This window comes from Mauremys reevesii, linkage group 1 (assembly GCF_016161935.1).
Source record: "Mauremys reevesii isolate NIE-2019 linkage group 1, ASM1616193v1, whole genome shotgun sequence".
In the NCBI taxonomy this organism is placed as follows: Eukaryota; Metazoa; Chordata; order Testudines; family Geoemydidae; genus Mauremys; species Mauremys reevesii.
In genome coordinates, this window is record NC_052623.1 from 311,945,685 (window position 1) to 311,958,536 (window position 12,852).

A 12,852-nucleotide genomic window follows, 5' to 3' on the forward strand; every position below is an offset into this window, starting at 1 on the left:
CCCACTATGTGAATGAGCTGACAAATCAAAACTGGCCATACAAAAACCCGCACCACAAATCACCACCAAAAATCAAACAAAGAAAAAAGGGGATCACCCAGTCGCCCTGAGCCACCTTATAATGGCAGTGCTGCCAACTCTTGTGATTTTTCTCTTGAGTAACATGATTTTGGCCCTGCTGCATGGCCAAATGATGTAAACAGCTACAGCCTTCATGCAATTTTCAGACCTGCCAAGGAGAAAAGCACCTTTGATTGGCTGGCTTCCTCACCCCTCTACCTTCTTAGAAAAAGAGGAGCATCCCCTTTCATAAAAGAGTTGACTCTTCTCTGCTTCCTTCTCCTCCATTACCACCAGGCCAGGACAAGGAGTGAAGAGGACCCCTGCAGCAACTTGCCTCTGCCCCAGATATGAAGAGCCCCTGGAGCTGGTCAGCATCCTATCCTGGAAGGTGAAGAAAGAACAGAGGTGTGTTGAGGGGCAAGAGGCATATGTAGGGCTGAGTGAGCAGAGCTGATGTGATGCTGGAAGACCCATAATCACTTGATGTAGGGTACATAATTGATGTAGGGTTTGGAGGGATGTTACAAAATTAATTATCATTAGGGCTTAAGGAGAAGCTGGAAGCTCTGCATTTTCATGCAGCATTTGATGTAACTTTCTGCCATTTTATGCAAATTAAAGATCCACTGGCTTTTTGTCACAAGGTGTAGGCAGGTATGGATTTTGGAAAAGCAAAGTAAATTAGAATCAGTGTGTTACAGTGACCTCACTCAGAGTTGACCATTATCACTCACATATTAGAAGTGCACAAAGGGATTTCAAAATTAAGAAGACAAAACAGATTTTTTGTTAAATTATTATTATTTTTTGAATAATCTTATCATTTTGGGGGGGTCTGACTCATGATTTTTGAACTTTTGGGGTTAGCAATACTGTAGTAACTGGAAATTAAGAAAACGAAAACAAAAATAGAGACTGAAATGAAGATGAAAAACAAACGAGTCAGTTTTTGTTTAGTTTTCATCAAAATGCTTGAAAACTGAGACATTGGGAAAAGACATAACTGGTTTTGTGAAAACGTTCTTAAGAGTCATTTTCTGGCAAATGACTTCATTTGAATAATTTCAGCCTTGGTAATAATAAATAACAAAATTAACAAAATTCTCAAACAATCTGGGAGCTGAAATTTATTTGTATAGACATCAGTGTTGCCAGCTTGTGTTTTTACTGTGAGTCTCATGATATTTGGTCTTTTCCTAAAGCCCCAGCTGCTGCATTAATGTGACCATGTGAGAATCTTACTGTTTATTTTTATAAAAAAGTAAATTTATAGTCTTTATGGTTGCAGACATGCGACATGTGACACAAGCGGACCCTAAAGGCTCAAAAACCAGCAAACAAATAAAAAGTATCCAAAATTTATTATTTTTAAGACAAGATCATGATTTGGGGACCGGGAGGCGCTAACTCATGATTTTTGAATGCATGGGGTTGGCAATGTTGTTGACGCTTCTTTGAAGAGTTACAAATAACAAACAATGTCAGGGGAAAAAAATCAGTTCAGTCCTGAGCAGTCTGTGAGTAGAAAAAAAATGTGCTCTGTCTGCCAATTCCTCCATTCTGAACAGCTTACTCTAGGTGCTGATCCAAAGCCAGTCCAAAGGAATTCAATGGACTTTGGATCAGACCTAGTTGTGGCAGTTCTATGAAGCTTGTCTGAGAAATCCTAATAGTTCTTCTGTAGCACACCGAGGCCTTAACTGAGGAAAACATTTTAGCACCTGCTTCATTTTAAACAGGTGAGTAGGCCTATTGAAGTCAGTTACACTACTCCCATCCATAAAGCATATGCTTAAGTGCTTTGTTGTATCAGGACCTAATTACTGAAGCCTGCTTGTTTGAGGAGAAATAGTCTGTAATGTGCAGTGTACTCTGTGGGCCTGATTCTCCAGTGTTTTGCTCCTTGCCTAGTCACTTGCATATGTATGATGTGAGTACAAAGTGGGGGCAAAACGCTACCATTCTGACTTGGAGAGACAAGGTGGATGAGTTAATTTCTTTCATTGAACCAACTTCTGTTGTGAGAGAGACAAGCTTTCAAACCACAGAGTTCTTCCTAAGGTCAGGGAAAGGAAATCCCAGCATCACAGCATACTGCAAAGTAGAACAGATTGGTAGTTTTATATCCACTTTGCACTGCAATAAATGACTATGTAAGACAGGGGAGACCAGGCCCTGTTTATTATAATATATGCTATTCCCTTAAAGGGTCTAACAATTCATATGCATTTTAAAAATCCATAGTCTGCAGTCAGACAAATTCCATCCAGAGACTAGTAGGTGGCTGTACATTTTTGGATATTCTTTAAGCAAACTGCAATGAAATGCATCAAAAAAAGATTAGGTAGGGGAAAACACAAAGGCAGAAGTAAAAGCTAGAACAAAGATGTTGATACAGAAACCAGAGTCCACCAATGCCTGTCCTCTAGCAACCATAGGAAATCAATCAAGTAGGACGTGATCATCTGATTTAGAAGGTGCTGAAAAAAGCAAAGTCACTGCTCTAAGTCCTTAGATTGTATAAACGTAACTGATTGTGCTATCATTACAAACAAAAGCAGGCAATAGATTTTCAAGACCAGACATTCCAGATCAATAAATTGTTCCCTAGAATGGCAGTTTGATATATACAAGGGAAAAAGCAACTTAGAAAGATTAATTTTGTTAATTGTACTTATATAGAATTCTCTTATTTTGAAGATCAAAGCACAGCTATTGCCTAACATGACCAGTGAATGTTGCGATGAGTTCATATTGTGATCTAAACACTAGGTTAGGGTGGCAAAGATTAAAGGGATGGAATGAGAAATTAAAAGTTTTTTGTCCAGCACCACAAAACTTTGCCTTTTAAAGGTGAATTTATTTCTTCTGAAAGCTGTTAAATTAGCAGCTCTGGATATAAAGATTCTCCTTTTATCCACAGAAGAGACAGTGGCAGTGCAAGCTTTCCTATAATTTCTTACCAAGACACCTCCTCCAGAATTGTATGACTTCAGTCTCCATGCCCACTGATATCTTGGCCACTCTGCTCAGTCTGCCAGCAAGGGTTATAACTAGTGTAAATTTTGATGATGGGTTTTTAAATGTGGATATTAACCAGTAGGAATTAAACAGAAACCAAAAGCAATTCATGTAAGGTGGCTTCCAAACAGCTATCAACAACTTTCAGTTACTACTGACGAAAGAGGATTCATACCTACAGTGAAGAGGCTCTGTATCCCATTAGCAGTCTGCAAAGCCAACTATCCCTTCATTTTTACATATTTACTCCAAAAACTGACTCTTTTATAAAAAAAGAGTTATTTTACTTATTAGTCTTCAATTAAAGGTTCAAAGATTAATGCTCTGATGAGAGAATTTGACAACAGCATTACCAACAGACTTACTGAAAGATATGTATTTTCCTGCATAATAAAATAGGGTCTTAAAATGCTTTACTGACATTCCTAACTGTTTTGCCAAAGTGTTAATTACATGCTGATTTAGGGGTACATTTTCAATGCACTTATCTCCCATTTGTGGCATTTGCATGTCTAATCTCTATGCAATGAACTGTTAATTTACCCCTTAGTGTTCCCAAGAAATATAATTTGTATGCACATAAAATATCAATGTAATATCTAGAGATGAAATCCAACAGAAACTGTTTACTATGAAATCCAGTCTTTGTTCCCTTATTTTTCCACTTCACCGACCGTTGCTTTTTCTAAGTACTTCTGGAGATCTCTCCCATAGCCCTTCATTATATTGGGCTTTTATACCACTTTATTTGGGAAATAAAACTAAAAAGCATTTTATATGGCTTGATTTCCCATGATTGTTGAGATGATTTGCTAGACTTAGAAAAAACCCTAACAATTGAAACCTTACATAAAGGTGCCAGAGTGCAAAATGCTAATCAATATAAGGAAAAAAATCTAAATCAACTCTCCCTTTAATACAAAGGATGTGAGATATATTTTATTTGAATCAAATGATATTTAGCAACTTAAGCATCTGCAGCACTTCTGATAACTTGGATAAGATGTATTGATTTCTCAATTGATTTTTTTAATATACCTTCTTTGTGAGGGAGTTCTTACTGAACTGAACTGAACTGCTAATACCAACTCTAAACAGTGTGGAGGTGTTCAGATATTCAGGATGGGTAGTTACTGGATTCCAAATTACTGTAGATCTGCATTTTTCACTTCGAGGAACTATATTGTTTATGTATTTATCTCATATAGTTTGCAGCATTTGAAGTCTTTTAATTATGAAGGGTTCTTTTTCCAGAGAGGAGAGCTAAACCTGAATAATTAGAACCATTTACACAAAAGTGGGAGATTTACATATGGACTGAGATGGTATATAGCCCTAGGGCTACTGTATATTAACCTTTTCCTCCAGCTTCAGAGTAATACATAAAGAGGACATTTTTCTCCAACACCCAAAACAGATCTATACGTCAGAATAATGCATAGGAATAGATTTAAAAATCCGTGGATTTATGCTCTGATAGCTGCAGTGTTATAAAAATTAGTCATGAAATTTTAACCTAGACTATTTTTTCCTTCAAACATGAAGCAAAGTAATTGTAAATAAAAATTCTTTACTTTTTCTCTGGAGCAGTTTTAAACACCAAGAGATAAAGGATGAAATCCTGACCCTATTGAAATCAAAGGGAGTTTTGTCACTGACTCCAATGGGGCAAAGTTTTCACCCAAAGTGTGCAGTCCTTATACAGGTAAAAGATCCCATTGAACTCAGTGGAAGTTTTGTGTGAGTAAGAATTGCAGGACTTCACCACAAATATTTCAATAAAGTGTTTTCTAAAGTTTAGAACATCTCTACCATATCATACACTCAAAGAGAAATTGCATCTTAAGAACAAATTCTAAACATTCACTGGCAAAGATAACTTTAAAATCCTAGAACTAACCATTCAGAGAAATATTTTATGTTCTAAATAGCTAACCACTGAAGAGCACTTGCAAAAGTTCAGCACTGAAAAAAAACCAAACAATTTTCAGCAACATAAATCTGAACTCTAATATGTAATTCTTAGTGCTAAATGATGACTGCCCATGAGTAGATGCACAAGTAAAGAGAGAGGGTGCAGGAGCCCCATGCTTCCTTACCAGTCCTGCACAGAGAAAGAAGCCATAATGAGGGCTGTCTACACTCAATTAGAAAGAGGATGTCAATAATGCTCCTGGGACACTCATTGCCACCGTGGGGATGAAGGAGAGGATCTGGGATATGGCCTTGTCCTGACAATATGTAGGTGGCTTCACTTTACTATGAAGTTCATGCTATCCTTTCCATACAGGTGTAGCAAGGACTTATCCTCTTTTCCCCTGCCCTTTCCCCCTCACCCCACTTCTCTTCAGTGTTCCCGCTCCTGTACTTTTCTTTCCATTGGGCTCATCCCTTATTAACTAAGCCTACCAAAACAAAACAAAAACACCCACAACATGAAAACAAACTGTTTGCTGCCATCCTATTGTTCACTCTGCTTGTTTGTTACACCCTTGTCCCCACCCTGTATTTTGTCAATTTAGTTTTTAAGCTCCTCAGGGCAGGGACTGTCTACTACTGTGTTTGTATAGTACCCAGGACAGTGGGGCACCATTCTTGGTTGGCCCTTAAGTGCTACCAGAATAAACATGGTTCCTGATGAGGACTGGTGGTGAGTATGCTTCCCCAGTGCCCTTTAAAGGCATTATGCCTGCCTCCAGTCTCTGTAGACATAAAGGGCATAATTCAGAGGTGATGTTTAAGGTGAGGTAAGTTAGATCCTCTTGCAGTAACACACTCCCTTGGAGTGGATATAAGTAGTTGTAAGGGAATGCAACTGACTGTTAAATAATTTAACTGATGCCATTTTAAACATCTCTGAATTTGGTCCACTGCTTCCAGCTAATGCTGCTCATGTGGTGCACTTCCTTCCTCCCACCATGCAGTTACAGCTCTGGGAGTCATAACTTAGCCTGTGGTTTCTGCCTGGCTCTGGATTGATCTAACATTTTTAGAGACTTTTTGGTGACATTCACAGTATATTATGCACCCAAAACTTGTTAATACTGAGAGTTGGACTGCTAAAAATACATCCTTTGTACAAACAATCTCCACCACTAAACCTCTCCTTTCTATGAATCACAAACTGTTTTCCGTCTGCATATGGAACTCCCATTGATATCAATGAATGTTCCATGTGCAGACTGAGAAGTACATATTCCTGGGGTTGCACCTGACCCTACCAGTACTCAGCCCAAACCCAATCACTGGCGAGCCAAAAATCCTTTCTTCTGGCATAGAGTTAAAAACAGTTCCTCTTGCAAAGTATTATGCAGTTCTATATAAAACAAAGGATTTTGTGGGTGAAGCTAACTCTTGTTCAATAATGTTGTTGAATCTCAGAGAGGACTTTGTTTTCATTGTATTTTGTAGCTTTCTTCCCAAGAAACATATAGTCTTATACAATTGTGTTTAGTTTGAAATTGAGTAATTAAAAATTGAAAATGTCCTTGAAATTGATATGAATACAATTAAACCAGTTCTAATGGCCTATTAACCACTAGGTGGCACCAAATAGCCATTAGTGGTAAACTTTCTGTGGCTCAAAAGCTTAGTAGATATATAGAGTGCCAAATACAGAGGATTCACCTACATTTTACCTGCAATGTTGGCCTATTTAAAACTAAAAAGGCAAAGATCTAAACAAGTTAGGAACGATTTTAATCATACAAGAGTATAAATGCACTAAAAAGTAAATTAATTGTGGCTGATTTAAATGTAAAGTTCTGATGACTTTTTCTTGGGAAGGATAGTACCACATGAGATTAATTGCTTCCATTTATTAAAGGAAGGAAAGATTTTATACACAGACTAATATCACTTCCTATATATGTTATACTAACATATGTATGCTGGGACATAAACAAGACACATGCCACAAAGATATGTACACTAATAATCAAACTATCAGTACAAATACATACACAAACTCTGCCACACACCATAGATTAAAGCCTAATTATAAATGAAGATAATAATAATCATCTGCTTTTCAAATTTATTTTGGGAAAACATCAGGTGGAATCTTAAATCTAACAGTAAAAACTAGTGGAGGGCCTGTCATATTGTGGGGCATAGTCAGTAAACCTTGAGCTAGGATGTGGGTATTATAGATCCAGTTCTATTTCTTAAATTTCAATGTTCCAGCTGTCAGTGTTTGACAGGGTCACTGGCTTAGTAGATGAGGGAAATGGTAGACCTGATATATCTTGATTTTAGTGAGGCTTTTGACACAATACCACACGACATTCTCAAAAGCAAACTAGGGCAATGTAGTCTAGATGAAATTACTATAAGGTGGGTGCACAAATGGTTGAAAACTCATACTCAAATGGTAGTTATCTACGGTTTGCTGTCAAACTGGCAGAACATACCTAGTGGCATCCCGCAGGAGTCAGTTCTGAGTCCGGTACCATGCAATATTTTTATTAATGACTTGGATACCACAGTGGCGATTTTGCTTATAAAACTTGCAGATGGCACCAGGCTGGGAGGGGTTGCATTTAGGATGACAGGAATTGAATCCAAAACGACTTTAACAAATTGGAGAATTGGTCTGAATTTAACAAGACAAATTCAGTAAAGATAAGTGAAAAGTACTTCATCTAGGAACCAAAAATAACAAATGCACAACTACATGAACCCCTGCTTTGGGGAGGCTAACCCGCTGGCTGTGACCCTTCTGCCTGAAACTCCGCCCACGGAATCTGGAGCCCCGAACCCCCCCTCTGTAACAGGAGGAGCTCTGAGGGCACCTCCGCAACTGGAGGAGTCCCAGTCTGCCCATCCCAGCTATGATGGGCCACCCCCCACCCCCATCCCCGAGTGCCAATCTGGTCCTAGCCACACTGGGCCAAGCCACCACCACCATCACCCCCATCCAAGCCAAGCTACTGCCCCCACTGCCGCACCCCAGCCCCTGCCCCTCCCATGCTTGATCATACCCAGCGCACAGCCAAGCCGCCTCACTCCTCCTCCAGACCCTCCCGCCCACCGCTGGCTCACTGCATTCCCTTCTAACTCCCTTGCTCCCAAAGAGGAGGGACACGGTGAGCAGTGGTAGGCAGGCAGCAGCAGCACAGGCAGTGGGGGTTTCAGGGAAGAGGAAGAGGCAGGGCCACCGCAGCCCAGGTGTCTGATGGAGGGTCCATGGCAGCTGCATGGCTTAGCCTTCCTGGCCTATTATACCTGCTGCCCATGCACAAAATACAAAATGAGGAATCTGGCTGGATGGTAATACTGCTGAAAGGGATCTGGAGGTTACAGTGGATCACAGATTGAATAAATCACCAATGTAAAACAGTTGCGAAAAAGGCTAATATGATTCTGGGGTGTATTAGTAGGAGTGTTGTATGTGAGACATGGGAGGTAATTGTCCCAATGTACTCAGCACTGGTGAGGCCTTAGCTGAAGTACTTTGTCCAGTTCTGGGCACCACCCTTCAGGAAATATGTGGACAAATTGGAGAGAGTCCAGAGGAGAGCAACAAAAAAGAGAAAAGATTTAGAAAACATGACTTATGAGGAAAGGATAAAAAAACTGGGCATGTTTAGTCTTGAGAAAAGAAGACTGAGGGGGGACCTGATAAGTCTTCAAATATGTTAAGGGTTGTTTTAAAGAGGACTGTGATCAATTGTTCTCCATGTCCACTGAAGATAGGACAAAAAGGAAGGCCTTAGTCTGCAGCAAGGGAGATTTAGGTCAGATATTAGGAATGACTTTCTAACTAAAAGAGTAGTTAAGTTCTGGAATAATTTTCCAATGGAAATTGTGGAATCCCCATCACTGGCGTTTTTTAAGATCAGGTTGGATAAACATTTGTCAGGGATGATCTAGGTTTAGTTGGGCCTCCCTCAGCACAGGGGGTGGATTCAATGGCACCTGAAGGTCCCTTCTACCTTCTTCTATAGCTTTGCCAAGGGACTTGTGCAACTAGAGCAGTGTGCAAAGTAAGCAAGGCGTCTTCAGAAAGTCATGTGACCTGTGCAGTGGCGTAGTATCGCCTAGGCCAACAAGGCCCAGGCCTAGAGCGGCAAATTTGCAGGGGCAGCAAATTTAAAAAAGCAGCCCAGCATTTTTGTAATCGCAGCATCATGCACATCACAACTCTACCAATCATGATAGCGCGTATTGAAACCACCAATGACGGCGCGACGTGACACCATTTAGTAAACAACATACTCGGGACTGGAGTCGCGACAGTCCTAAGCATTAACAATATGACCGGAAGGAAGAAATTAAGCAGTTCTCAGTTAAAAAAAATGCTATACAAAAGAAAGAAAGAAAGGGAAAATGAAATGATAGCAAAAATGTGCAAAATTGATTCCTTTATTGTATCTGTTACTGCCGACAGTGAGACAGAAAGAAAAGTTGAAAGAAGTAGTGAAGTAAAAAGTGAAAATATTGGTGTTGATATTGAAAATATTGATGTGTATAAAGTACATATTAAAACTAATGAAGAAATTCTGGCTGCGGTTAGTGTTGAAGAAAATGTTCCAAATACTAGCGTATCAGAGACTACCAGGAATCATGCTGATCTGGATATCTTTGACAATACTGCAGAGATTTGCGAATCATGTCAATCAGAAATTCAATCTGACATTGGAATATCTATCATAAGTGACAACCCAGCCCAATGGATATCGAATGATGCTACAATTGAGTATTTATCAACGCATGGTATTAAACAAAATATCGATAGTGATTTTAGTAATTCAAAAAGACAATATACTGATAAAATGAGTGTTCTAACAAAAAAAATGTTTGAACGACATCTTTTAAATGGTGAAGTAAAGCCACGGCAATATCTTGTATATTCAGAGAGCAAAGGAGCCGTATTTTGTGCCCCATGTCGATTATTCAGATGGATCTCTAGTTTGGCAACGAGTGGATACCATGACTGGAAAAACATATCAGCTCGACTACGTGAACATGAAAATTTGACTGAACATAAAACATGTGTACTGTCAATGGTGAGGAGAGGCGAGATATCTGGAAGAATTGATACAAATTTAAAATTTCAAATGGAAGAAGACATTATGTATTGGAGAAATGTTTTGAAGAGGACTGTAGCAGTGGTAAAGAAACTTTCAAGCAGAGGACTTGTATTTAGAGGAAAGGTGGAAAAAATTGGATCACCTTATAATGGCAATTACATGATGGCCCTTGAGCTTTTCGCAGAATTCGACCCATTTTTAGCAAGTCACATTGCACATTACGGAAATGAAGGTCGAGGTAACATATCTTATCTTTCATCCTATATAGCTAATGAATTTATAAAATTGATGGCTTCAAATGTGATCGCAAATATTATTAAAGAAGTAAAGGAAGCCAAATATTTCTCGATAAGCATTGACTCAACTCCCGACATATCTCACGTTGATCAATTGGCTTTTATACTGAGATATGTAAATGATGATGGCATACCAGTAGAGAGGTTTTTTTGTTTTTTACCAAATACTGGCCACAAAATCAGAACAGTTACCTACTTTCAACTTTGGATTGTTATGGATTAGATATCGCAAACTGCCGTGGCCAGTCATACGACAATGCCACTAACATGTCTGGTGTACATAGCGAGTTGCAAGCAAGAATTAAGAATATAATTCCTTATGCAGTGTAGGTGCCTTGCTCTGCGCATTCTTTAAATCTGGTTGGAGTATGTGCAGCAGAAAGTTGTCAAGAAGCAAGTTCATTTTTCTCAACTGTCCAACATCTTTATTCATTTTTTTCTGCCTCTACTCACCGGTGGGAGATTTTACTATCTAATTTGAAGCCAGGCAGTAAAGTAATAAAAAGACTTTCTGAGACTCGATGGTCATCTCGAGTGGAAGCTTGTCATAATCTGAGTGAAAACTGGAATGCTATAATTAAAGCCTTAAATACAATAAAGGAAGATGCTACTGAAAAACCTGTTACACGCAATGAAGCTGCAGGCCTGCAGCGAAAACTTGATCGACTTGAGGCAGCTTTTATGGCTGTATTTTGGAGCTCACTCTTGGAAAGATTTCATATAACTAGCCAAAAACTGCAAAATGTTTATATCAATATACAGACAGTTGTAGAACTCTACAACTCACTAATACATTAACTAATACATTAACTAATACATTATACAGGACTAGTTTGATATGTACGAAGAGAAAGCCAAAGAAAAATGTGAAATTGAAGACTACGTATTTGACACAAGGCAAAAAAGAAAGCATAAACTGCAAGCTGAGGAGACACGCGAAGTTGAAGTGGAAATGTGTGGTAGAGATAAATTTAAAGTAGATACCTTTTTAACAATACTAGACCTTGTGTGTTCCGAATTAAAATGCAGAAGTAATGCGTATCAAGAAATTTATGGCAGATTTCAGTTTCTCTCTAACGTTACCAATACTTCAACAGCAGATATAACAGTTCATGCTAAAAAATTACAGCTATGCTACCATGGAGATTTAGAAGAATCATTCATGAATGAGTGTCTACATTTTTGACCATATTTGGAAGGTGTCGAAATTCCTGAAAATGAAAAGAAGTCAATTATAAGATATTGCAGCCTTCTTCGAAATCGAAACATTCATTCAGTATATCCAAATCTTGATATTGCCTTCCGAATGTTCGTTTGCACACCTGCTACAAATTGTTCAGCGGAACGATCATTTTCGGCATTAAAAAGGGTGAAAAACTATTTGAGGGCTAATCTCACTGAAGAAAAATTAAACTTCCTTTCTCTCCTGACAATTGAAAAGGATCTAACAACTTCTCTGGATTATACAGAATTAATTAATAAGTATGCCGCTCAAAGGTGTAGGCGTATACAAATGTAATTACTTAGTACTCAAATACTTTTATTTCTTTCATTGTATCTACATAAAATAAAAAATAAATATTTGATATACACCAGATCCCTGCTTGAATGCAGCGTTTTGGATCCATGTGCGGTCCCACGCTATAAGCAAAATCGCGTTATACAGATGCACGTTCAAGCGAGGGTCCGCTGTACTCGTAATTTTATTTATAATAAAACTTGTAAATGTTCAATTATTTTAATGATATTTAGATTTATTTTAGTTCAAACGAATTTGTAAAAAAACTAAAACAAGTTCAGATGGGGCTAGCCGCTGGGGGCGGCAATTATTTCAGGGCCAAGGGGCGGCAAAATCATTAATCCGCCACTGGACCTGTGTGTAAACATTTAAACTGCACTCATCATCATGGCATCTAAGACCAGGACCTTCAACTGGATCTATGTGGCTCTTTGTGCCTGCACAGAGCCTCAGTATAGTAATGGGACCTAGATGTTGCTATGGTATTGTTACACTTCTGACCTCAGTGGTTAGCTAATATTCAGAGCATTGCCCATTAATTCCATTAAAGAGAGAAAGTAATGATGGAGACAGGTATTCCTTTGACGCAATCCTGTGTATTTACAAAGAATGTACGCAAACTCGTACAGTAGGAATGAAAGAGGAGGCCGTTTCTTTGCTTACAATTCCAAGCCTATTTCCAGCCAGCACTCAGCTCAAAAAGGTCTATTGACTTTCAGGATCACACTACAAGTGCTTCTCTTGCTGTCTCCTTGGCTTCTCCACTGCCTTCTCTCTGACTCTTCTCCACGTGCTTCTGCTTATAGACTCACTCCTTCACCAAACAATACCCAGCAAACATTTCCACACACATAACTCAGTTTCTCACTGGTCTTGTATGTGACCAGAAGTGTTGAATTTCAATGAAAAATTATCAGAA

At 38.8% G+C, this 12,852-nt stretch overlaps 1 pseudogene; it reads left to right on the forward strand.

Moving 5' to 3' along the window:
• The first annotated feature begins 9,431 nt into the window (after nt 1-9,431).
• On the forward strand, nt 9,432-11,933 carry LOC120375965 (annotated as a pseudogene).
• Nucleotides 11,934-12,852: the final 919 nt, after the last annotated feature.